At 43.6% G+C, this 24520-nt stretch overlaps 1 protein-coding gene across 2 annotated transcripts in view; it reads right to left on the bottom strand.

The window, feature by feature from the left end:
* The window catches only part of FHL2 (four and a half LIM domains 2), a 69790-nt gene extending 46437 nt beyond the window's left edge, over window positions 1–23353 (bottom strand). The window contains exons 1-2 of one of the 2 annotated variants that reach the window (XM_073351220.1): window positions 23172–23353; window positions 21917–22025 (exon numbers count right to left, since the gene is read on the bottom strand). The gene's annotated coding sequence lies outside the window, so the exon portion shown is untranslated. Of the gene's footprint in view, window positions 1–17429; window positions 17541–21916; window positions 22026–23171 lie in introns of those variants that run through there. The other variant, XM_073351230.1, reaches the window with a different exon arrangement.
* Between the last annotated feature and the right edge of the window lie 1167 nt (window positions 23354–24520).

Below are 24520 nucleotides of genomic sequence, written 5' to 3'. Positions count from 1 at the left end.
GAGATGCCTGCTCATTCAGTTTGGTCTGCAACCCTTCCCTATGAATTTTTTCCCCCTTGCTTGGGATACAGGCTTCAGATAACTTCTGCAACTTTGACTTAAAGTAATTCCAGTTCTTCAGTACAATCCACTTCCCTAACTAAATTCCCTTAATTTTTTTAAGTTTTACTTTTTTAAAATCAAGGACACTAGTTGCAGACCTAGTTTTGTTTATCCTTCCATTTAGTTTAAACTGAATTAACTAATGATCACTCAAACCAGGGATGTCTTCTACAAACATCACCTCTTGTTGGTGTGGTCCCTATTTAGTAAAGAAATCTGTCGGCTATCACATCCAAGAATATCTGCGCCCAACCATTATTATAGCACTTATCCTCCAATCTTTATCAGGGAAATTAAAGTCTTCCATAATCACACAAGTTTATTTCATTAAAAATGTCAAAGAGGTCTCTGTCTATACCCAAACAGGATCCTGGGGTTCTGTAGCAGACCGCAAGCACTATTGCAAGGGAACCTCTGTTACTTTCTTCCCAAGTGATTTTGACCCAAACAGATTCTGTTTTATCCATTCCATCACTTCTAATTTCTTTACAGTCTACCTCACCATTAATATACAATGCTACTCCACCACCATTACTTTTATTTCTGTCTTTCCTGAAAAGCACATACCCTTCAATACTTGTATTCCAGTCATGACTACCGTTCCACCATGTTTCCATTATCCCTGTAATATCTGGGTTCACTTCCTACATCAGTAGGTTTAGTTCATCTATTTTGATACCAGGCTCCTTGCATTGATGTACAGAGATCTTAGTAGTTTCTGCTTGGCTTTGCCCAGATTCCTCACCCGATTAGGCACAGTTGTTATACTGCCAGTATTGCCTGCCTGCCTGACTGTTAGTGTCACTGGTATTGGCACTGTCTTTCCTCTTGTTATCCATTCTCTTACCCTCTGTTGTTCCTTTCTCCATTGCCGTATCCTATCCTACTTGATTTTCCTCCTGCTCAATATTAGAATGAGGAGTGGAGATTACATGAGCATCTCCCAACCATCTCCCCTGAATTCCTAGTTTAAAGCTCTTTTAATCAGTTGTCCCAGTCTCCATCCCACAAGTCTGTTTCCCTCCTTACTCAGGTGGAGTCCATACCATGAGAGCAATCCTCTTTCTGTGAATGCCTCCCAGTGGTCAAACATCCCAAAGCCGTCCTTACAGCACAACTGCCTGAGCCAGCTGTTCATCATCATCGTCTGGTCTCATCTTCACTCTCCTTCTTTAGAGATAGGTAGAATCCCACCAAAGATCACCGCAGCCTCCGTTTCTTTAAGCATCTCCCCTAGCCAGGCATATCAGGCCTCTTCTATCAGGTGGCACTTCATACAAAAAAGCATCTTTCAGGTACCCCCTCCACATCCCATAGCTTCCACATCCCAGCCATCTCCCTTGTCTCTTCCATCCTTGGATCCTTACCACTGCTGTGTCTGTAGCTGTTCTAGCCTTCCCTCCTAAGCTTCTGTCCAAAAAACCAACTCTCCTCCCCAGAAAACCCAAACAGAACACCACACACACCCTTCCCAAACTTCCAGGACAAACTCCCATTCAGACTCCCATTTTCAGCTCTGCTTGCTGGCTCCTCTGCCACTGCTCCTGGATACGCAATGTATAAACAGATTTTTCACTGTATTTCTCATCTTCCCTCCTCCCCTTCAAGTCCCCAGTTGCAACTCCTATTTGCAGTCATCTGAATTTTCTCACTGAGTTGATATAGAGCCTCTGGGGCAAGCCCTCAGCTGGTGTAAATTGACATAGCTTGATTTCAGTGGACAGCTGAGGATCTGACTATTTGCTTCTGAAAGACCCAAGGCTTTTTCTTCTGCTGGGAGAAAAACGTGCTGCAGTTTATTCCTAAAGCAATCTGAAAAGGGTTGTATTTTTAGGAACTCTGGGCAAACTTGGAGAAATCATATTTCCATTCAATAAAGTTTGCTTTCTTAACATGTTTGAATAGTTTTCTCACACGGTCTTTAACAGTTACTCCTTTGCTTCAGTGAAAAAGTGACAGACAGGTTCTCATGGCTTGGTAGTTTTCAAGAATGTTTATTGTAATATAGAGGGGAAAACCAGTCATCTCACTGGGCTATTTCTGAAATGTCAACTATTTCCTCAGAATGTCTGTGCATTGTTACTATGTTATAAGACAGGAGATATCAACAGTAATAGTTTAATTCAAGGTAACCAGTCTCCAGTGGAGACTGAAAGTGAGCAGGCCAATGTGACACAGTTCAATATGTTGTTTGTCGGTGTGTATGAAATTACACTTTGCCGTTCATCCTCACGGGTCATCAGGCTCTGCAGAGGGTCTGCGACAGATGAAGCAGGTAGGAAGACAGAGAACTGCCGATGGAAACCTCATTCCAAGTCTTGCTGACTGTGTTATAAAGATCTCTCCACGTTGAAAAGCCGAGGGGCTGGGCTTGTGGTGCTGCTGTGAACGGAGCAGGTCAGAGGAGGCGATAGTGTTAGGACACACAAGGAAGCTGAAGGGAACATAAGTGAGAGTGATGCAGGGTCTCCCAACTAATGACAAATTCCTATTTTGATGATGATCTGAGTCTTGGGCAGCCAGTGAGGCTGAGGCACTGCATTAAAGCAGCTGACCGGTCCCATACTGGGTGAACAGCGCTGCTAGAAGAGACGCCTCAACTCTGCATGGAGCAAAGAGAGCAAAATCCTCATGGTTCCAACTTACATCTGACCTTCCCTTCTGGTGTTGCTCACAGACCAAGTCAACTTCTCCTGTGTCTGATCAGGAGTTGGGGGGATGTGGGGAACCTGGGCCCACCCCCTACACCAGGATCCAGCCCAGGACCCTGTGGATAGCATCTGTCTATGTCTCCTATATCAGTGGCATGACAGCTATAGCTGCAACTCCCTGAGCTTCTTCCCCATGGCCTCCCCCCAGCGCCTTCTTTATCCTCACCGGAGGATCTTCCTCCTGAAGCCTGACCACACTTGTACTCCTCAGTCCTCCAGCAGCACACCTTCTCACTCCCTGCTCCTTGCATGCCCTTCCCTAACTGATGGGAGGTCCTTTTTAAACCAGGTGTCCTGATTAGTCTGCCTGCCATAATTGATTCTAGTATATTCTTAATTGGCTCCAGGTGTCTTAATTAGCTTGCCTGTCTTAACTGGTTCTAGCAGGTTCCTGATTGCTCTAGGGCAGCCCCTGCTCTGGTCACTCAGGGAACAGAAAACTGTTCATCCAGTGGCCAGTGTATTTGCCTTCAACCAGACTCCTGTACCCCACTGGTCTGGGTCTGTCACAGTTCACTTCAGCTCTGGTTCAGATTCTTGGCAGAAACAGAACTGCACAGAAAGAAAAACTGAAGGGGAAAAGTGGAAAGAAAAACTATAGAATGAGTCAGAGGGCGAAGAACTATAAAATAAGTGAAGGAAACACTGAGTGAAAACAAGGAAACTAGAAAGACATTATCGGAAACATAATTGTAAAGCTAAAATGGCAAAAGAAACTAATGAAAGAGAATCACAGGTCATAATACTACAGTCATTATTGAAGCAAAACTTGCACTGAGTTCAAAAGGGGAGTTTTTTCTCTATAAGGACTGTAGAATCATAGCCCAGTTTTCCTCTCTGGATGCTACTATTTTTGAAGACATGGTTTAAGAAGTACTGCTCTATCTCATCCCACAGTATTCTTGCCAGCAAGTTAAAGAAGTATGGGCTGGATGAATGGACTATAAGGTGGATAGAAAGCTGGCTAGATTGTCGGGCTCAACGGGTAGTGATCAATGGCTCCATGTCTAGTTGGCACTGGTATCAAGTGGAGTGCCCCAAGGGTCGGTCCTGGGGCCGGTTTTGTTCAATATCTTCATTAATGATCTGGAGGATGGTGTGGATTGCACCCTCAGCAAGTTTGCAGATGACACTAAACTGGGAGGAGAGGTAAATACGCTGGAGGGTAGGGATAGGATACAGAGGGACCTACACAAATTGGAGGATTGGGCCAAAAGAAATCTGATGAAGTTCAACAAGGACAAGTGCAGAGTCCTGCACTTAGGACAGAAGAATCCAATGCACCGCTACAGACTAGGGACTGAATGGCTCGGCAGCAGTTCTACAGAAAAGGACCTAGGGGTTACAGTGGACGAGAAGCTGGATATGAGTCAACAGTGTGCCCTTGTTGCCAAGAAGGCCAATGGCATTTTGGGATGTATAAGTAGGCGCATTGCCAGCAGATCGAGGGACGTGATCGTTCCCCTCTATTCGACACTGGTGAGGCCTCATCTGGAGTACTGTGACCAGTTTTGGGCCCCACACTACAAGAAGGATGTGGAAAAATTGGAAAGAGTCCAGTGGAGGGCAACAAAAATGATTAGGGGACTGGAACACATGAGTTATGAGGAGAGGCTGAGGGAACTGGGGATGTTTAGTCTACGGAAGAGAAGAATGAGGGGGGATTTGATAGCTGCTTTCAACTACCTGAAAGGGGGTTCCAAAGAGGATGGCTCCAGACTGTTCTCAGTGGTAGCTGATGACAGGACAAGGAGTAATGGTCTCAAGTTGCAGTGGGGGAGGTTTAGGTTGGATATTAGGAAAAACTTTTTCACTAGGAGGGTGGTGAAACACTGGAATGCATTACCTAGGGAGGTGGTAGAATCTCCTTCCTTAGAAGTTTTTAAGGTCAGGCTTGACAAAGCCCTGGCTGGGATGATTTAATTGGGGATCGGTCCTGCTTTGAGCAGGGGGTTGGACTAGATGACCTCCTGAGGTCCCTTCCAGCCCTGATATTTTATGATTCTATGATCTCCTTGAACTGAAGATAGTTGGGGGCTCCCTGTTTTATATAAAGATTCTTTTATGTGGTAGCGATTTATTTCTGCCCAGTGACATGGTTTGTCTATTCCACATATAGCATGAGAGGCTCAGAGATTGAGTCTCAGACATACGTTATGATTAAAAATATTAACTCTAGCCATGCACTTTGAAGTAGCAGTCTTACCATTGATCCTTCTAGCCCCATGTTCCTTTTGAACTCTATAAATGTCCAGTCCCTTCTAAATAATAGGATTCAATACATTAATTTGTTGCTGATGTTGATTCTGATCTCTGGCCACTTATACATAACATTAACCCACAACTAGTCCACTTAATTATAAATGAAAAAATGCCTCTTAAAATTGCTATACACATATATTGGATTTCTTCCTGTAATGTTTTCCATAAACAGGCTGCCTACATGTGTTTTGAACTTCATGGGAATGGCTTTGTTTTAAAATAAAAATGAAATTTGCTGAAGCAGACTGCTTTCCAGTAAATAACATGATATGCCTTGAAAGCTGAGGTGACGCTGATGCCAAAGAATGCCACTTTTGAAATTATTACTGAAATGGTAGAAAATATAAATGTGTGAAGTATTCAGGCCTGGGGTGGGATGAAAGGGACTCAGGCACTCAACTGCTATTAAAAGTTAAATGGGCCTCTCACAGTTTGTATGGCAACTTCCACCTTCTCTGTATGTATATATATATCTATCTTCTTACTATATGTTCCATTCAAAGCCTCCGATGAAGTGGGCTGTAGCCCACGAAAGCTTATGCTCTAATAAATTTGTTACTCTCTAAGGTGCCACAAGTACTCCTGTTCTTTTTATTAAAAGTTAAGGGGGGTTGGGTGCACAACTTCTCTAGATGTTCTTTAAAACCCCACCTATAATATGACTTGTCTGTCCTATTGTGGTTTTCATTCATTTTCTGTCCTTTACAATAGTCTAAGCTGTTACATTTTAGAATGATGGTGTGCTAGGTTCAGGTTCCATTCTATTTTTAGAATGTGACTTTCTTGTAATTAATACATAGATATTGTTCAGAATAGCAGTACTCTCTTCTCTTCTTCAAACAATCTTATCCCACCACTTGTTTTCAAAATATTAAATAAAGGTATTTGAAGCTGATGGTTAATAACTGAAAAGATTGATGCTCAAATTTATTTTTCATATTCAGAACCAACATTCAGGATTTTATTCAGGTTGGAAGGACTACTTGGAACATTATAGTACCAAGAAGGTATTCTATTTGCTTACTATAGAAAATAGTAAGTGGAAGGTGCACGCGCGTGTGTGTGTCTGTCTGTCTGTATCTGCCTGTCCTGTTACTCCACTGAGGACAAAACATTCCATGTGAGTGTAACAAAGGTAGGAAGTAGACAAGAGAATGGTGAAAATATTTATATACCCAAGGCCTTGTGAAAAAATGAGTGCAACAAAATTAGGTCAAGAAAATACATGTATCTAGGCAGATGTCATCAGTAAGAAACAAAAAGGAAAGAACTCATAGTGAATAAAACTTTTTACTGTGACTGTGATAAAATGTTAGTCACAGGAGTATCGCCGTTTGTCCAAGAAGAAAAGTCACAACTTCATACGCCAACAATTTTTGTTCTAAGCACACACTTATTTTTATTGTGGAAGCACGGGAAGAACCCCTTTCACCAGTGGGAGCACACTGTGCTGGATGCTGCACAAGAGGAAGGTCCTTGCCCAGAAGGCTTAAAATTTAAATAGATAAGAGACAATAATAGGCAAATGACATTAATACAAAAGGTGAAAGGTGTATTTGTTGTGACTTCTTTAATTTATTTAGTTAAACTGTCTCGGTCCTTCCCCTACCTCCCCCATACCACATCGTCCAAATGTCCCAGCTAGGCTGCAACACCACTAATGCCTCAACATATCGTTGCTCCATCCTGCCCTCCCTGTGGAAGTGTAACCCATGCCTGCTTGGTGTGGCACTCTGTCCCCCTCTCGTGGCAGCTAGACCAGCTAAAGACCCATGAGCCTGCTCCCGGCTTGGCTAAAAGATGTGTGTGTTTTAGCTCATGCAACAGCAGCTCATGCATTAAGCTCCAGAGGTCCCATGTTTGATCCCAGCCACCGCTGACCGGGATCTGCCAGTGTTACAGATGCAGCTATAAAGGAGAACTGGTAGGTGGGCGAGAAATAAACATAGCCAATATGATGGTAATTATGTTAGCGAAGGTGTCTAAAGGCCATGGGCTTTCTTGCTCCTACAGCCAACACTACTCCTGCTGCTTCTCCCCATCACTGAGGAATGTGTGTATTGGACAGCAGCTCCTACCGCACGGCTTGCTACGGGTCAGGGGAGAAAGGTGGAATGGCCTCTCTTCCCTTTGCAAAACATAGATCTTGAAAGTGTGTGGTGACAGAATTCAACGTACAGGATATTAAAATAGAGTAATAACAGCCTTGGCATGTACCATACATAGTGATTTTCTTCTATAGGTTGCAAAGAGCTTTACAAAGGTGGCCAAGCATTAGTTAAACACTTTACAAATGAGGTATCTGATGCATGGAGAGTTTAAGTGCCTTATCCAAGATGGCCTAGTGAGTCAGTGACAGTAAGGAATACAGCAAAAGTCTCCTGAATCCCAGTCCTGTGTTCACTGAATCTAGCCAGCAGTGCCCAAACCGGCAGGTACACCAGGCGGAGCCAACTGGCCGTGGTGCTGGCTATGCCTCATTTCTAGTTGCTTTTACAGGCATCTAGACTTTTCATTGCAAAGAAGAACCTTGGCACCTGTGGAAACTGATGGACAGAAGGGGCAGGGTAGCTGCCTCTCTTAATGGGAGCTTGAGCTGAGGAACAGGAGAAGCAGCAGTGGCAGAGATTGGGATGAGAGGAGCACCTCACAGGAAGGAGAGGCACCACCAGCAGGGTGGCTGGCAGAGAGGCGTGGCAAGTGGTTAGCAGAGCGGCTGGTGGAGAGGCGCGACCAGCAGGTTGGCTGGTGGAGAGGCGTGACCAGCAGGGTGGCTCATGGAGAGGCATGACTAGCAGGGCCGCTGACGGAGAGAAGCTGGTGGAGAGGGCCAGAACAGAGGCCCTCAGAGGCGTGGCAATTGACCGTTGGGGTGTCAAGTGAGTGCCTGAGCAGTGCAGCATGTAAGGTGCCCCCTAACTCTCCCCCCCCTCCACCTCCTGCCTTCCACACTGGGTAGGATGTGAACTCTGCGGATGAACCTCTGAACTCTGGGGTTGCACTGGCCAAGGACAGTCACTGTACATGGGGTACAGAAAAGGGACAGCCACGTTAAAGGGACTTTTGGGTTACTGGACTTAACACCCTGAGGGGAAAAGGACACTGTCCATCTTACTTGGGGGTGGGTCTTTTGCTCATGGTTTGTGTTGATGAGCCCTAGTTGTGGTGTTTTCCCAAATTAATGCTGGGCTAATTTCCTCCTTTTATTAAAAGTTTTTGCTATACTCAGACTCTGTGCTTGTGAGAGGAGAAGTATTGCCTCTTAGAGGCACCCAGAGGGTGGTGTGTAATTGTCCCAGGTCACTGGTGGGGGCTCGAGCTGGTTTTGTGTTGTATTGTTGAAAAGGAACCCCTAGATTCTGAACTCGGCCCTTGTTGCTGCTGGCTCCACCTGGCAGAAGGGTTACATGTGTATGTTGCCATCGGTAGCAGGAGCTGAAAGAGGGGATGGAGAATGTGCCTCTCCATTTTGGAGCAGCAGCAGCAAAGAGCACTGTTGAACGCATGGCCTCCAAGCCTGAAGGCTTGTCTATACGTACTTTCATCCATACCAGAAAGGTGTGAATTCTAGGGCAACCTAGTGTATCATTCACTAACTAGCCTGTGTGGACCATGCTGGCATACACTAAAAGTTTTCTGGTGAGCAGGACAAGTGGGGTAGAGGGTGGGGATATGGGGGAAGGAGGTGAAGTGGGGGGAAGAGGCAGTGGGGAAGGAAAGGGAATGGGATGGGGCAGGGGGCAGATGTGGGATGGGGAGGAGCATAGGGGCAGGGGGGAGAGGAAAGGGGATGAGATGGGGAGACGAAGAGGAGGGGAGAGGATGGGGAAGTGGGGAAGGGGTGGGGGGGAATGGGGGAAAGCAGGAGCCCTGCATGCAGCATCTCTCAGCAGCAGCAGCTGGTGCTCCCCTGTTAAGCTGGCCCATCCGCTCCCAGCACCGGCAGCCCACCTCCAGTGGGTACCCCTGCCATAGGTACCCCCTCTAGTGCTCTCCAAATACCCTCTTCAGCACCACCAGATATCCCTCCCAGTACACAGACACCCCTCCAGCACCCCCCAAATACCCTCTCCAGTGTCCTCTATTTGGGAACTTGAAATATGGTAACCCTAGGGGTCGCTCTGTTCTCACAGCCTTGGTTTTGGGAGCTGGCGGGAGCGAGTCTTACCTGCCAGCAGCCGCCTGCCCCCAGCACCTGAGCTGGGCACCAGGTTTGCACGGCTGAGCTCAAAGCTTGGGCTGTGAGACCGAGATCCTGGCATCCATGGGGCTGGGGCAGGGGAGCAAGGGTAGGTTCTGCTCTGCGAGCAGGGAGTGTGGGGAGCGGCTGCAATGGCAGGTCCCTGGGCAGTGAGCAGGGTTTGACCGGGCTGCTGAGAGGCAGGTGCCCCAGGGGAATGAGTCCTCCAGGGAATAGGGAGCATCTCATGGCAGCCAGGCTCCATGGGCAGCGGCCAGCTCCAGAGGGTGTCACCAGCCAGCGCTGAGCTCCTTCAGGGAAGAGGCAAGAGTGTGCCAGGCGCTGCTCAGCGCTGTGCCCAGCTGTGCAGACCTGGCCTGGCTTGGAAAACAGGGCAGGGAGGGCTGCTGGGAAGTCAGCCAGTGTCCCGGCTCCCACAGTGTGGAGAGCCAGGGGTCCGAGCGGCTCCTACCAGCTTCCGATCTGCTGGCTCCGGGCAGGAGGCAACCATTTGCAAACTGTGGGGCGCATCGCCCTAGGAAGGTGTGCCCCACAGTTTGAAAACCTCTGTGCTAAATAGGAGGCAGAAACTGGGTGGGGGCCATGTGACCCCACATGCCCCCCACCACACGTCACCGCTTCGGGGTGAAAATATGGCTGCACGCCCTGGGCGCTAAAATGCTTAGTTACGGCTCTGCCCCCAGTTGCCAACTGTGACACCTCGCAGCCCCAATGGGCATGGCACCTGAAATAGCTTCCCTTTGGAGCCTGTGGACAGGAGCAGTGTGCCGTGACACGGAAGCAGCGTTCCTGAAACAAAGTATGATTTATTCACTCTCCGAAGTGTATTTAAAACAAGAAACTTAAACACCTGCTGCCTCCCCCGTGCTTGGCATTCACCTCAAGCCCCTTGGTAGACATGACTTAGCCTTGGTGCCACTCTATTTTCTTGGGGACCAAGTTACAGCCTGCTTGTGGCAGACCCAGGCTCTCAGGTTTTGACTACACAGCAAAAAAAACACCCCATGGCTGGTCTGTGCCAGCCGACTTGGGTTTGCGGGGCTTGGGCTGCGGGGCTGTTTCCCTGCTGTGCAGACGTCCAGGCTCGGGCTGGAGCCTGAGCTCTGGGACCCTCCCACCTCACAGGGACCTAGAGCAGGAGCAGCGAAAGCTTCCTAAAAGTGGGGAGGCCACTGGGGCCCGAACTGTGGCCCCACTCTTTCCCCACCCCCACTTACTCTTCTCTGCCTCCTCTCCCCTGCCTGTTATTTGCCTTATGGACGGTAAAACGTGTGGGGCTATGGGCCCCTGGTCCCCCCTGTTCTGGCACCCCTGCTTTAGAGCCTGGACTTCAGCCCGAGCCAGGCATCTACACAGCAGTGGAACTGCCCTGCAACCCAAGCCCTGCAAGCCTGAGTCAGCTGGCACGGGCCAGCCACGGGTGTCCAGTCACAGGTGTCTAGTTGCTGTGTAGACATACACTCGGATTGACAGAGGGTCTCTTGTATCCCTATCAGTACTCACCGATGCTCCCTGAGCAGCTTCTCTCAACTCATTCAAACCCTGTAGGCTGGGGTCCTGTAATAGTTTAATATACAAAACTGTTCTAACCTGAATGGGGCCAGGTAGGAAGTATTTCCCAATTAACAGCTTCCCTATTTTTTCCTCAAGGACTCTCATCTGTGTCATTGTTTTACTTTCCTTGCTTGGTTCCTCTACCAATCCCTTTGATCCATTTCCCTAGCAAGTAACCCATCATAAACAAACACACAGATATTCACCATATCCATTAAAATAGTACAGCTATTTCCCACTTTGTCACATATGACAATAACAGGATTTTGTCTATACTGTAAGATGAAACTGCAGTAGTAAATCTAGTTCCTCTTTACAGTGTAAAGCTGTATGTTACTGTATTGACACAGCTATTGCTAGTCCTGGTAGATTTGTTTTTGCAATATTCATAGATGGTGATGCGATTTCCTCATTATATTCCTTTACACTACAAAAACGTTATGGTTTTATTTACAATTGTGACATCTTACTAAACCTGAATTTTATTATCACAAAGCTCAGTAATGCTAGTGGGACAAATCTTGAAGTCCTTTCTCTAGCAAAAGTCTTACCAAAATCAGTGGGAGTTTTGCCTGAGTGAGGACTGATTAAAAATGGAGGGCCTCGGGCTGTGTCCCAGTTAGGAACTCCAAGGTCTCTCATGTTAGAATATCATTTTGGCTGTTTTTTTTTTCTCCTTTGAGTACCTTGTTACCAGACTTAGTTAACAAAGTACTATCTGCAGAGACAAAGTCTGCTCTCATTACACATTTATAACCCTGTAGAAGATTGAGGGCAGAATCTGATGATAACATGGTTGCACAAATAATTGAAGAGATACTCTATTCCTGGTGGTGATCCCTGAGCTAGAAAAAAAAGCAGCTTGACATTCAGGTCCCAGGTTGACCTTGCAAGGCTGCCAGTAAATCCATCATTATCTGAGTAAACTGAGCATGCTTAGTGTAGAAATCACTGAGAAGTGATAAATGTGGAACTCTGCCAGGCCACTTTTACAGTCTCTTTTTGGAAGAGAACTGGATTTTCAGCCTGGGTGCAGTGGGGAAGAGTTAAGACTGAGCACGGGAATGCAAAGGAACAGAGGTGTTTTGTGAGGGCAAAGCTGACTGCAACATGTTTTAAAAGATCAGAAACCACATCCTACCTTTACCAGGAAAATGGTTTCTTTTTAATGTTTAAATTAAAAAAAAAATCATTACTACTTTAGCAAACAAAGAAAGGAAGTTAAAAAAAAGTGTAAAATGACAGAATCCTATGTTCTAGGTGGTCAACAGCCATTGTCACTGGAGCTGCTTTGATATGTTTGAAAAGTGGTTCAGTAAAAACATATTGTTGTTCCAGTTCATGGCATCAAGCCATGATAGCACCAATGATCAGGCAAAATCGCATTCAGATTGTCTGTTTAGAAAACCTATTAGTACTTCCATCACAGATTCATTTTTGCAAAAATATATAAGGTGGTATAAACGTGTAGAGGCCTGAAACTTATTCTAGACTTCTTGGCCCAAAAGTACAATGTTCTTACAAGTTTAAAATAAATGTGTCTGTTCTTATGAGGCGATTGTCTATATCTATTATATTTTAAAATTAGCCAAATGGAAAATAACATTTTAGATATATATATTTACACTCGCTGGTTTAAAATGTTATTTTCTATTTGGCTAATTTTAAAATTATTTCTGTTCAAATAATGAAGTCTGGCTGGTGATTAGTGCACAAATATAGTTTTATGACTTTTTGGGTTTTGGAAATGAAAAATTATGAAGAACACCCTGAGGTAAATTTCTACAGAATCACATAGTGCATGAAACAAAGAAAATTCAGTACTAGATTGCCAACCCCAAAGACTGCTACCACCAGATCCCTGAACTGGAAGGATCACCTGTAGCAGGATAAAGTAGTCCAGGCTCTCTGCCTGTTCAGTCCTTTGCCTCTGTTGAGATGGCCAACAAGGTTGCCAGTTTTTGACGGTGGTTGTTATGAGATGCACACCAGCCCAGTAGGAACTGGACTGAGTTGACCATCAGATATAGCTTTTAGTCACTACTGATCTGGGCTGGATACAAACCTGAGGCGATTTAGATGTTAGGGGCTCTGTATTCCATTGCCAGGCTCTTGAGTCACCCAGACCTTCAAACACAGACAATTGCTAACAGGGTCCTACGCGTAACAGGAAAGCCAGCCTCCGGCACCCTCTCTCTTGAATCTATTCTCTGTGTTTCACTTCCTTTTCACTTATAAGGTGTAATTGTTTCTGTAGAGTATTGCTTCCTATTGCAACTACAATCTTTCTCCAGCTGAAAAGGAAGAATTCATGACTAAACGTGTTTCTCCCACCAACACCGCCTTCTTTTGACACAACCTGCTCATTTCTGCACTACCAGACCCGCAGATTGGAACCTGCCTTGAAGAGTTGAAAACAGCATTAGGAAGTGGAGCTAGAGCAATAAGAAAGGCCCAGTTCACCTCACCAAAAAAAAAACAAAACAAAAAAAACCCAGAATAATTACAAAGCGAAAGAAGACAAAAGGGAACAATGAGAGGGAAGTGGGTCACATCTGTATTATTACAATGACTCCATATTGCATCAGTTTTGCAATATGTTCCTTGGGAAGACACTTGCTGTCCTCATCCTCAGGATTCAGGAAAGCATCCTGGTTCACAAAAGTAGAAGGATGGAGGAGTGACTAGTACTAGCCTGGGACATAGAAGAGCTGGGTTTAATTCCCTGCTCTGCTACAGTCGTCCTGTGTGACCTTGGGCAAGTCACGTAGTCTCTCTTCATTCCCTATTTGTGAAATGGAGATAATAATACTTCTCTATCTCACAGGTAGAGATGACTGGTACGTGCTGATGGGAGTGGGGAGTGCAATTTAAAGGTTCACCCCACACACACAGTTTGAGTCACGCCCCTCCCTCTTACCCTCAGCGGCCCCTCTCTGCAGCTTGCAGCTGTTTGCTACTGCCTTTCTCTCTCTAACTTTGTTCTGCACCATTGGTGCCAGACAACAGAACTTCACTTGGGCTTTCCTGTTGTCCCTTATTGGGCCCTACACAGCCTCCAAACCCTTCTCAGCTCCTAGAGCTAACAGTTATTTCAGAAGGTGAGTCTCGTGCCCCTTTGTTTCCCCATCTTGCCACAGCATCAGTGGAAACAGATAGATAGGACTGCATTGTGATAATGTCCTTTGTACTTTCGGAGTTAAAGTACTCAGGGTTAGATAAATGGCAGAATAGTGGGTTACTGGGTGGTGATGTTAATTAGTAGGGCTACTATTTTGTCACACAGGTCATGGAAATCGCAAATTGAATAAAGTCTGTGAAACAAAGTGGCATTGCAACCTGGCAAATGGGATTGCAGTGCCACACAGGTTTGGCCCATCTGCCCCTCCACCTACAGGGAGCACATAGGCCAAACCTAAGTGGTGCTGTGACCATGTGTGCCATGTTGCAATGCACGGAGAGGGGATCCAGACTCAGGCCCTCAACACACACACATACCCCAACCTTTCAGCATCTTCTGACCACTGGAGTGAAACTGCGGTGAAAAAATGTCAACAACAAGTGCAAGCAAGGTGGGAAATATTTGGTGACCTTTCTGGGACTTATCTATTTTTTCCTGCACCTTTGCTATGAAATTTACTAAAAATGTCCAAAATTGTAGCCTTATCCATTAATAATGTAGGAAGTCAAATGAGATACATCTGATTTTTGCTACAGTCCTGTGGAGGAGTTTGACTTTGCTTTGTTAGCTGCAAACTGCCAATCAGAAGCATGCCATCTACGTTACACTGAAATCCTAGTTTCCTACAAGGGAAGGTGCGCAAATTTAAATTAAAAAAAAAGTTAAAATTCAGTAGTTAGAATTCAGTATCAGTTTTAAAGGGAAAGTTCTAACTTGAATATATATATATTTTAAATGTTAGAAGTAGTTTCAGAATTTACCTCTGCTCCGCTTGTACGCACGTGACAATGTGGTTTGGAAAATCATATTTTCCTATTTTTTAGACATCCTTTACTCTCCCCTGTTGCCATATGAAAGAACAACACAGAGAATTACACTTAAAATGCTGTCAAAGGCACAAAGTAAACAAACTGAAAAATAGAAGGAAAATACTTTTTCTTCTAATCACTTTCAGTTGTAGTAATCTGAGGTAATAATTGTAATCATAATCAGCCAATCAATTTCCAACAGAAGTTTGGTTTGTATTTGTATTTGTTTTTTAAAAATTCACAGTGTCCCTTTAAAATATATATCATTTAACTTTTCTTCCTTCTATGTTTGTGTAGAGAAATAGTCTATAGAAAATATGTAAAGTTGGTCACACTTTTTTTAAAAAGTAGGGACTATGTATAATATGCAGCCAAACTTCCTAAAACTAATCAGTCTTGTATGATGAAATGACATTGTTGAAATTGCCCTAGATTTATCATTGTCAGACTGAACTCACCAGGATACAAAGATAAAGATAAAGTATTACAGCCAGTAATAATTAGTCTAACGTAAAAACAACTGTCTGAGGCAGTTCAGATACTACTAACTTCCTATGGTCTGATCAGACTTTTTTCATTTAGCTAAAAAGAAGGAAGAACAGTAGAGAAAAATATTAACATTTTGTACTGTTACACACCTGTGCAAGCTCAGTGCCATTTAAAATAAAAGGAAAAGGGTGAAATTATGGTCTCATTGAAATCAATGGGAGATTTGGGCAAAATTCCCCATGATTTCAATGGGACCAGGATTTCACCCAAACTATGGTCTCTGTTTATTTTTTTTCCTTATAAAACAGCCCTTTAGAGTTTCTATATTGAACAACTGTTTTAATGGATTTACTCTCACCACACCTCTTGCCAGCTACTGTCAAAAGTTTGCCTTGTTCTGATTAGTTGGATATTTGGAAGGGAAAAACAAAGTTATTCATCCATTAATCATATTTTTCAAATGCTAGTTATTAACAGGGAATTATTGTTAAGGCTGCTTTTTAAATTGATTAATTTTTGGTTTCTCTTTTTCTCTCTCTGTATATACAAATTTCACTTTTAAAATCAAATGCAATGAAAAGCACTAAATTCCCTTTTAAAATATCCCTGCATCACACTGGCATTTTTTTCAAAGTAACATAAAATGTAAACTCATCTTTGGGCCAGACACTTATAGAAAGCATCTGTAAAATCAAACTTCCAATTCTTCATTGTGGATCCTTGCACTTGTTGCTTGTTAAGGGCGAATAAAAATCCCAAGAAAGGGTCAATATGCAAAGCTGATGACATATTAACAATAATTGCCTAGCAAGAATGATTGTTTTATTTCTCTCTGTTTCTGCCTAGAGGTTAGACCCGGGAACTGGGGATTTGAAGACCAGGGCAAGACACTATTTTGATGGAAGTGGGGCTGTTCTTTAGTATGAATACTGTATTGTAACTTGGTTACTGGGATGTTTACTGTAGGATTATGTTGATTTAGTTTTTGTTGGAAAAAACATGCAGGAAGTCAACTGAAATATTGCTATGGACTTCAGTGGGCTTTGGATCAGGCCCTAAGTGTCCTGATCTCCAGAAGTGCTGAGAATTTACAATGCTGATGAAACACCTGGGAGCTTGGAACTTTGAAAATCAGCCTACATTAATTTCAATCCCTCAATAATAGTATGGTAAATAACCTTGGGGCACAAAACTTGTAAGTGTTGGCTTTTATCCCTAGATGTACAGTCTGGGCAATAATTCTTACTTGTCCATGTAAAGCACTTTGAGATCCTTGGTTGAAAGGTCCTCTCAATAAAAGCATTATTCTATATAAAACGGTGAGTATGTAAATGAAAATACACACAATCTTCTATACACATATGCAAACAATCTTATTTTTCCAAAGAGGTTTCCTTGTATAGACTTCACTTGAAAATTAGCACTCTCAAGAGATCAGGATAACGATAATTTAATGTAACGTTAAACTGATAATTGAAGTTTGGCAGGTATTGCTAATGCTATTTCACACGTTAGTTATGAAGAATTCCTGCTTGACACTTGAGTAACACAGCAGTGCTTTTCAATTTCTTCTTTTGCACAGTTGCCATAATCCATAAGTAATTGTTTAAACATGTAATCAGCATCATCTGTAATTTGCCCCAGGCCATTAGGAAATGGTGTCAAAGAGAAAAAGCTGAACAGCAATATGGTCCTTCTTTGGATTTTGCATCCAGTTTCCAAATATTCATCAGTCAAGGAGAAGGTGCTGACAGAGAAAAATGTATCAAGAGCTTTCTGCCTAAAGTCATTCAATTTCCTATTCCAGCGAAGGAAAGTGGCTATACTTACAGATGGGTGTATCTTTCACAACATGAAAACATGACACTATATTATTAGTGCTGAAATGTAAAGAGCAATAGTTATTTAGCACCTGGCTCCCACCAGCAGGCTGACAACTTAGAGAAATGAAAATGGTACATGTACTTTGTTAGACAGCAAGAAACAAACAAGCTATTCAATATCCACTCCCTGTAAGAGGGAAGCATCTAGCTCACCATCTATACATAGAATGCTGACAATCTACTTCCCCTCTGCGGGCGAGGAGGAAGGACAGCAAAGAAACTGTTGTTTGCTCTTACCTTGCTGCAGCCTGGTGATTCTTCTGCTGTCTAGTCTGAGAATGAGAGTACAGGAACTAGTGCAGCAGCTTATTGCTGCATTGGATTACCCAAACTATGTATTTAGTAATTAGACAGTCAGGCCTTTGTTAGCTAGATGAGCTATAAATACACTATCTCCAAAGAACCAGCCATCTACAGGAGATAAGAACCACAACACCTCAGTGCATCCAGCCTTTTAAGGCAGCGTAATTACAGTCACACCAGACCTGGAATGGAAAGGAGCTGCCTTGCTCTTAGCAACCCCCATCCCTTTGTTCTGTTTAATTTGGAGACAGCTGAGATTTATATATACTTACCCATCTGTGTAAAGTGCTTTGGAATCCTCTGGATATTACACTGCTTAACTATTAGTATTTTATTATAAATATCTGAACAATAAAAAAGCCTCATTTTCAAGTAAGTTTTATTTATCACATGAGAGCTTAGGGCTTAATAAAGACACTTAGGAAGTTTCTATTAGTCTATGTATATAACAGAATCTCAGTTCCTTTAAGTAATCTAGGTAGGGTATATAGCCCCATTGCCATAGAATCTGAGCACCTCACAGTCTATAATATATTTACTTTCATTACACCTCTGTCAGCTAGGAAACTGCTATTAGCCCCACTTTACAAATGGGAAACTGAGATCAAGGTCCTGTCTATATGGCAACTTAGTATGCAGCAGCTGGGGTGTAAATCTACAGCACACTAGCCTGCTGTACACTAACTGACCCTGGGGCCCCCACTCTCATGCACTAGAAGTCCATAGTGCACAGCAGCTCTAAGCACTCTATGATCAGGAGTTAGGATCGGCATGGACAGTTAGTCTGCAGCAGGCTAGTACACTGTGCACTGTAGATTTATATCTCAGCTTGCCACATACTAACAATTCTCTGTATAAACAAGCCCTATGTGACTTGCTCAAGGTCACACAGTAAGTCTGTGCCAGAACTGAATTGAACTGAACCAAATCCCAGCTAGCTCCCTAACCTCTGGATCATCCCTCCTTTCTAATGAAGTTGTTACATCAGTTTAAAGAACTTTCATGCATTTAGGGAACTAAAGACCTATTGTATAATCACAGAGATTAGAGATGGAAAACATTAGATAGGCCTCAGTCATGTGCTGAGAACTATATGGGCAAAGCCCTGAGCCTGTTCAGAGCCTTGTTGACTTCAGTAGGGGCTCTGTACAGGTGCCGGGATCTGCCCATGCAGTTCTCAGGGCAGGCTGAGCACTACCAGTCCATCCCGTTACCAATGTAATATACCTACATCACTGTGCTGACAGGACAGATGCCCCAGAGTTCATAGATTTCAAGGCCAGAAGAGACCATTGTGATCATCTAGTCTGACCTCCTGCATATCACAGGCCATAGAACCTCCCCCAAATAGTTCCTAATGCAGAGCTTTTAGGGAAAAAACATCCAATCTTGATTTTAAAATTGTCAGCGGTGGAAAATCTACCACACCTTGAGTAAATTGTTCTGAAGATTAATTACTCTCACCATTAAAAATGTATGCCCCAGTTCTAATCTGAATTGGTCTAGCTTCACCTTCCAGCCAATGGATCATGTTATACCAGGGATCGGCAACCTTTGGCACGCGGCCCGCCAGGCCAGTGGGAGCTGCGATCGGCTGAACCTGCGGACGCTGCAGGTAAACAAACCGGCCCGGCCCACCAGTGGCTTTCCCTGATGGGCTGTGTCCCAAAGGTTGCCGATTCCTGTGTTATACCTTTCTCTGCTAAATTAAAAAGCACATTATTCAATATTTGTTCCCCATGTAGGTACTTATAGACTGTAATCAAGTCACCCCTTAATCTTCTCTTTGTTAAACTAAATAGATGGAGTTCCTTGAGTCTATCGCATGTTTTCTAATCCTTTAATTATTCTTGTGGCTAGTCCCTTAACCCCTTCCAATTAATCAACATCCTTCTTGAGTTGTGGGCACCAGAACTGGGCACAATATTCAAGTAGCAGTTGCCAAATACAGAAGTAAAATAACCTCTCTACTCCTACTCAAGATTGTCCTGTTTATGCATCCCAGGATTACATAAGCTCTTTTGGCCACAGAATCACACTGGGAGCTCTGTTCAGCTGATTATCCACCCCCGCAAATCTTTTTCAGAGTCACTGCTTCCCAGGATAGAGTCCCTCATACTGTAAGTATGGCCCACCTTCTTGGTTCTTAGTTATATATGTTTACATTTAGCCGTATTAAAACACATATTGTTTGCTTGCACCCAGTTTACCAAGCGATCCAAATTGTTCTGAATTAGTGATCTGTTCTTGTCATGATTTACCACTCTCCCAATTTTTGTGCCATCTGCAAATTTTATCAGTGGTGATTTTATGTTTTCTTCAGGTCATTGATAATAACGTTAAATAGCATAGGGCCAAGAACACATTCCCGTGGAACCCCCCACTAGAAACGCACCTGGTCGATGACAATTCCCCTTTTACAACTACATTTTGAGACCAAAGTTGAAGTTAGCTTCCCATATTAAGCCTGATTTTGAAATCTCACCATAACTTCCAGTCACAGGGTGACACTGGCCCTTTAAGAGAGAAGAGGCCAGTGTCCTGGACTAGCAAACTGACCCCAATTGGTCTTACAAGAGAGCACATGAGCCGTTGAGGGGAGAGATTAGTATATGAGAGCTGCCAGAGACCAGGAGACTGTAGGCAGTCCCGAAAGTAGTTGTAGGTCTGGGGGAAGGCAGGAGAACAATAAGAGGGATTGACGGTTGACCTCCCCAAGCCAGAGAGCCAGGGCCTGATAGCTGGTGAGGACAGAAGGCAGCTGAGAGAGTTGCCTGCTGACTTTGAAGCCAAAGCAGAAGGCTGAAGGCAGAGGGAGCAGCGAAGGGCTTACCTGCTGATGTCTCCATGCTGGAGCCAGGTGGAGCCACGGGAGCAGTGGACAGGACTGCCTGTTGGCCCATCTGAGACAAAAGGTTAATGGAATGGGAGGGGAGTAATGGATGTTCTCCTGGGAAGGAGGCACTATCAGCAGAGAGGGGTGGAGGTTCCAGCTGGGAAGAGCAGGGTTTCACTTGGGTTGGGGTGGCTGTCCTGGCAGAAGGACAGAAGAGGACCAAAGAGGAGCCCAGATGTGGCACAAGACACCAGCATGTGGCATGTGGACATCAAGGGACTAGCTGTCATGGGACTTCAAGAACTATAGGCATTGAGTGTGATAAATAGAGTCTGATTTGGGGTTTTTGTTAGTGAAATAAACTGGCCCAAAGGAGGGGAATTCCTGAGGCAAGAGAGGTTGCATGGAGTTACTGGGGACTGTGAAGGAGGGAAACTGAGGTAGATGCACCTGTTCTGCCACCCACTTCCACAAGAGGCTGCTCCAGGAGGAGTCATCCTGTAACACATCCCCCCAAAAGAAACCAGTTTGGGGTTTTGATAATATCGCAAACCATGTGCCAGGTTTTCTGAAAAGTTGAACCTAAACTGAGTTTTGAGCAAATCGGGGCAAGTTAAGGTTTGGATGGAACTATGCTGGGCGGTATGGTTTTGACTCCAAACCAATCAGAGCTTGGTGTTTTGGGGTTCATTCTAACACAAGAGCTCAAAACAAAATATTCTCTAGCGTGCCAAATAATGCAAATTGTCACATGAATAAAGTTTGCTGGAACTTTTACACAGCTGTTTCCTAGGAGTTTTCCATATAAATCCCCCACTTTCAGGCATCATGACAAGGAGCATGATCTGAAAATTTAGATTAGGAATGGGAGAACTATCCCATGGTTTCCTAATGAAAACATTCTTCATCACAGAGTGAGCAGCCTTGTGCCACATGTTACTGTAGCTACTGTGTAAACAGTCCTTTCTCATTTCCCAGAACAATAAACAGTTATGAAACGCTGTATAAGCATCAAGAATGCAGCAGTTAGGATATGTTTTTGGAAAGCCTCAACCTTTCACATTAGCCAATTTTTTGTTTTAGTTATTCAAAGGTCCCAGCTACACTATAAAAATAAGCTGGATGAAACATGTATGCAGTGTTGTTATAGCCATGTTGGGCCCAGGATATTAGACCGGAAGAAGAGCTCTGTGTAAGCTCAAAAGCTTGTCTCTCTCTCTCTCTCTCCAACTGAAGCTTGTCCAATAAAAGATATTAACTCATCCATTCTGTCTCTGGTTGTCCCCAACACAGTTTCATCTTTCAGTGTGTTTTCATGATGCCCCTGATTCACGTTAAATTCCCAGGCTTTAGCATGATTTACAGGGCACACTTAGGTCCCATGTACACTACAAGATGGAACCACGCTGGCGACAAGCATGCTGTAATTTGGTCTCCTGACCCAGTTCATCTGATAGCATAGACAGGACCTCAGGTGCAATGGTAAAATTGCAATACAAATGTACCAGTCTCTGTAAAAAATGTAACTCACCCATCTTTTGTCATGACGATTGGTAATAACTAAGGGAAAATATATTTTACTCACCTGTCAAAGTATTTTTCCAAGTAGAATTTTGTGGCTGGCACACCACACCCCTGGTTTAAACTGCTTCTCCTTCATTTTGGGGTATTACATTATTCATCTTTGGAGAATACTGGAAGAAAAAAGTGGGTGGGTTGACAGAGTGCTAAAATACCTATATAACCTCAAGGCTCTGGGCCTGATTCTCCTCTCACTGATGCTCTTAAAAATGGAGTGACTTCACTGAATAGGAGTGGGAAGAGACTCAGACTCATGATCTGACTTTGCCTGAGTTGAAGTGCAGAATGATATCATGTTAATGATGTAGAAGATGTATCTGAACGTATATTTTTAGGAAGCAAGCACTACAGAAAAACAAACTCAAACATGCAAGTCAACTATCTATGACGTGTCAAGGCAACAGCAGGTGTTGGTATTGGAATTTCTCTGCTGTTTAAATAAAGAAACAAATTGTAACCTAAAGCACAGTAACCCTGCTGCAAACAGTGGACCTGTGCAGTCTAGCCTCATTTTAAATCTCAAGTCCCTACTGCGCATCTATTAAAGAAAACTGGAAGTTTTGTCACTGACTTCAGTAGAAGCAGGTTCTGGCACTCATTTTGTGGAAGTCATGGAAGCCTATAGAGCTGAGGCACATAGGACGAATGTAAATCTGAAATAAGGTCAGCTCAAAAAGCTTGCCTCTCTCACCAACAGAATCATAGAATATTAGGGTTGGAAGGGACCTCAGGAGGTCATCTAGTCCAGCCCCCTGCTCAAAGCGGGACCAGTCCCCAATTTTTGCCCCAGATCCCTAAATGGCCCCTTCAAGGATTGAACTCACAACCCTGGGGTTAGCAGGCCAATGCTCAAACCCCTGAGCTATCCCTACCCCTGCACACTGACTCTATGGGTCTGGTTCAGGCTCCCTTTTTGCTCCTTCGGGTGCTGCTTTCCCTACAGCCCATCACCGCCTCAAGTGGGTGCCATGGAACAGAGGGGCTGCATGGAAAGGATGAGGCACCATTTTACGAAACAATTAAGGGTCTGTGATTTCAGAGCCGCTCCTATAGGGCTCCCCTGTCCTGCTCCAGAGTCTGTGTAAACAAGAATCCAGGGGCCAAATATTTTCTGAACATAAACAAAGATGGAAGGGCAGGCATAAATTTCTTCTTCACTGCTAGATTTATCTGACCAGCAAATGCCATAACTTATACAGGCCCCGGCTCAGCAACTGTCTCCTGGCCCTGGCCTTTACCGTGGTGGCTGAAATACTTACTCGTTCTGGTGTAGTTGTTGGTTTTGGATCATGCTAATACTTCTTCAGTCCACATCTAAATCCATCCTTATAATCCACCAAACTAAATCCTGATTAATCCAAATAGGTTTCATTTAACAGCATACTTCGATACAATTATCTGCTGGTTGTGACAGCAAAAGTATCCAGGTAACTGACTGAATCCTAAACACAGAGGGGAAGGTAATTCAAATGGCTCATTTAAACTCCTATGCTGGAAGACCCATTAACTTGCACATATTGCAGTAGCTAATTCTGGTGGTGAGCATATGTGCACACACCAGAAATGTTCTGCTTTTAGGGCTCCTGAAGAGAATATTCAATTTATCAGCTAGTAAATTTAATCGAGGGATGCATAGCTGGGTATGCTGGGTATGCTGAGCACAGGACTAAGAGTCAGGAATTCCTAATTTCTAAACCAAATTATTTTAGTTTGCAAATTCAGCCAAGCAAGGAGCTGTCTTACTTTACACGTCTTACTTTACACACAAACATTGTAAAATATAGCAACATGTCTATTGACTTTTTCTATTTATCTTTATTATTGAAATTTATCTTATGGCATTTTGATAGAGGAACAGCATGGTAGTAGTGTGTTAAATCCATTGACTGGATGCATAGAATAGTTCTATGGGGAAGGTTAGAAGAAAACTGTAGAAGTACCTTTTTAAAATCTAGAGTACTACTGAGTTCTTAGAGTAGCCGAATGCTTTTTAAACAAAATTAATGCAAATTACATTGGTGTAAAAATATGCTTTAACCTCACAAAAGATAATTATGATGGACTTTTTAAAATGTCTGTCCACTGGGTATGACTATAATAAAAGAACTGGTCACAGGAATACATTTACCTGGTTCTTTGAATATGCAATTTTAAACTAGGTTAAGGATTTTTCTCCTTCTGTTAACCAATCTTTTATTCACCATTAGCAATGTGTGAGGTTTTTTAATTTATTTAAACAACAAAAAATGAACAGCCAAGACTCATCTGTTCTTCACTGTTAGAAAAAAGCTGTGAATTAGCCAGAAAGCTGAGTGTTCAATTTAAAGAAAATTATTCATTCTGCTTTTAGTCTAACCCCTTAACTTGTATGCAGGGTGGATAGAATAAGGGGGTTGGACTAGATGACCTCCTGAGGTCCCTTCCAATCCAGATATTCTATGATTTTATAAAGCACAATACACACTTAAGGCAACATATAGATAATTTTAGCCTAAATGGTTAAACTTTGGCTGCTAAAAAACAGAGTCTTATAATGGAAAGTGTTAGGCAACCTTATCCACAGCCATCATTGCCTGTCTGCCTATAATAAATATTAATGATTCCAACA

The sequence above is a fragment of the Lepidochelys kempii genome, chromosome 1, assembly GCF_965140265.1.
Source record: "Lepidochelys kempii isolate rLepKem1 chromosome 1, rLepKem1.hap2, whole genome shotgun sequence".
Taxonomy (NCBI): Eukaryota; Metazoa; Chordata; order Testudines; family Cheloniidae; genus Lepidochelys; species Lepidochelys kempii.
The sequence above is the reverse complement of the archived record's forward strand: the minus strand, read 5'-3'. Positions and strand labels throughout refer to the sequence as shown.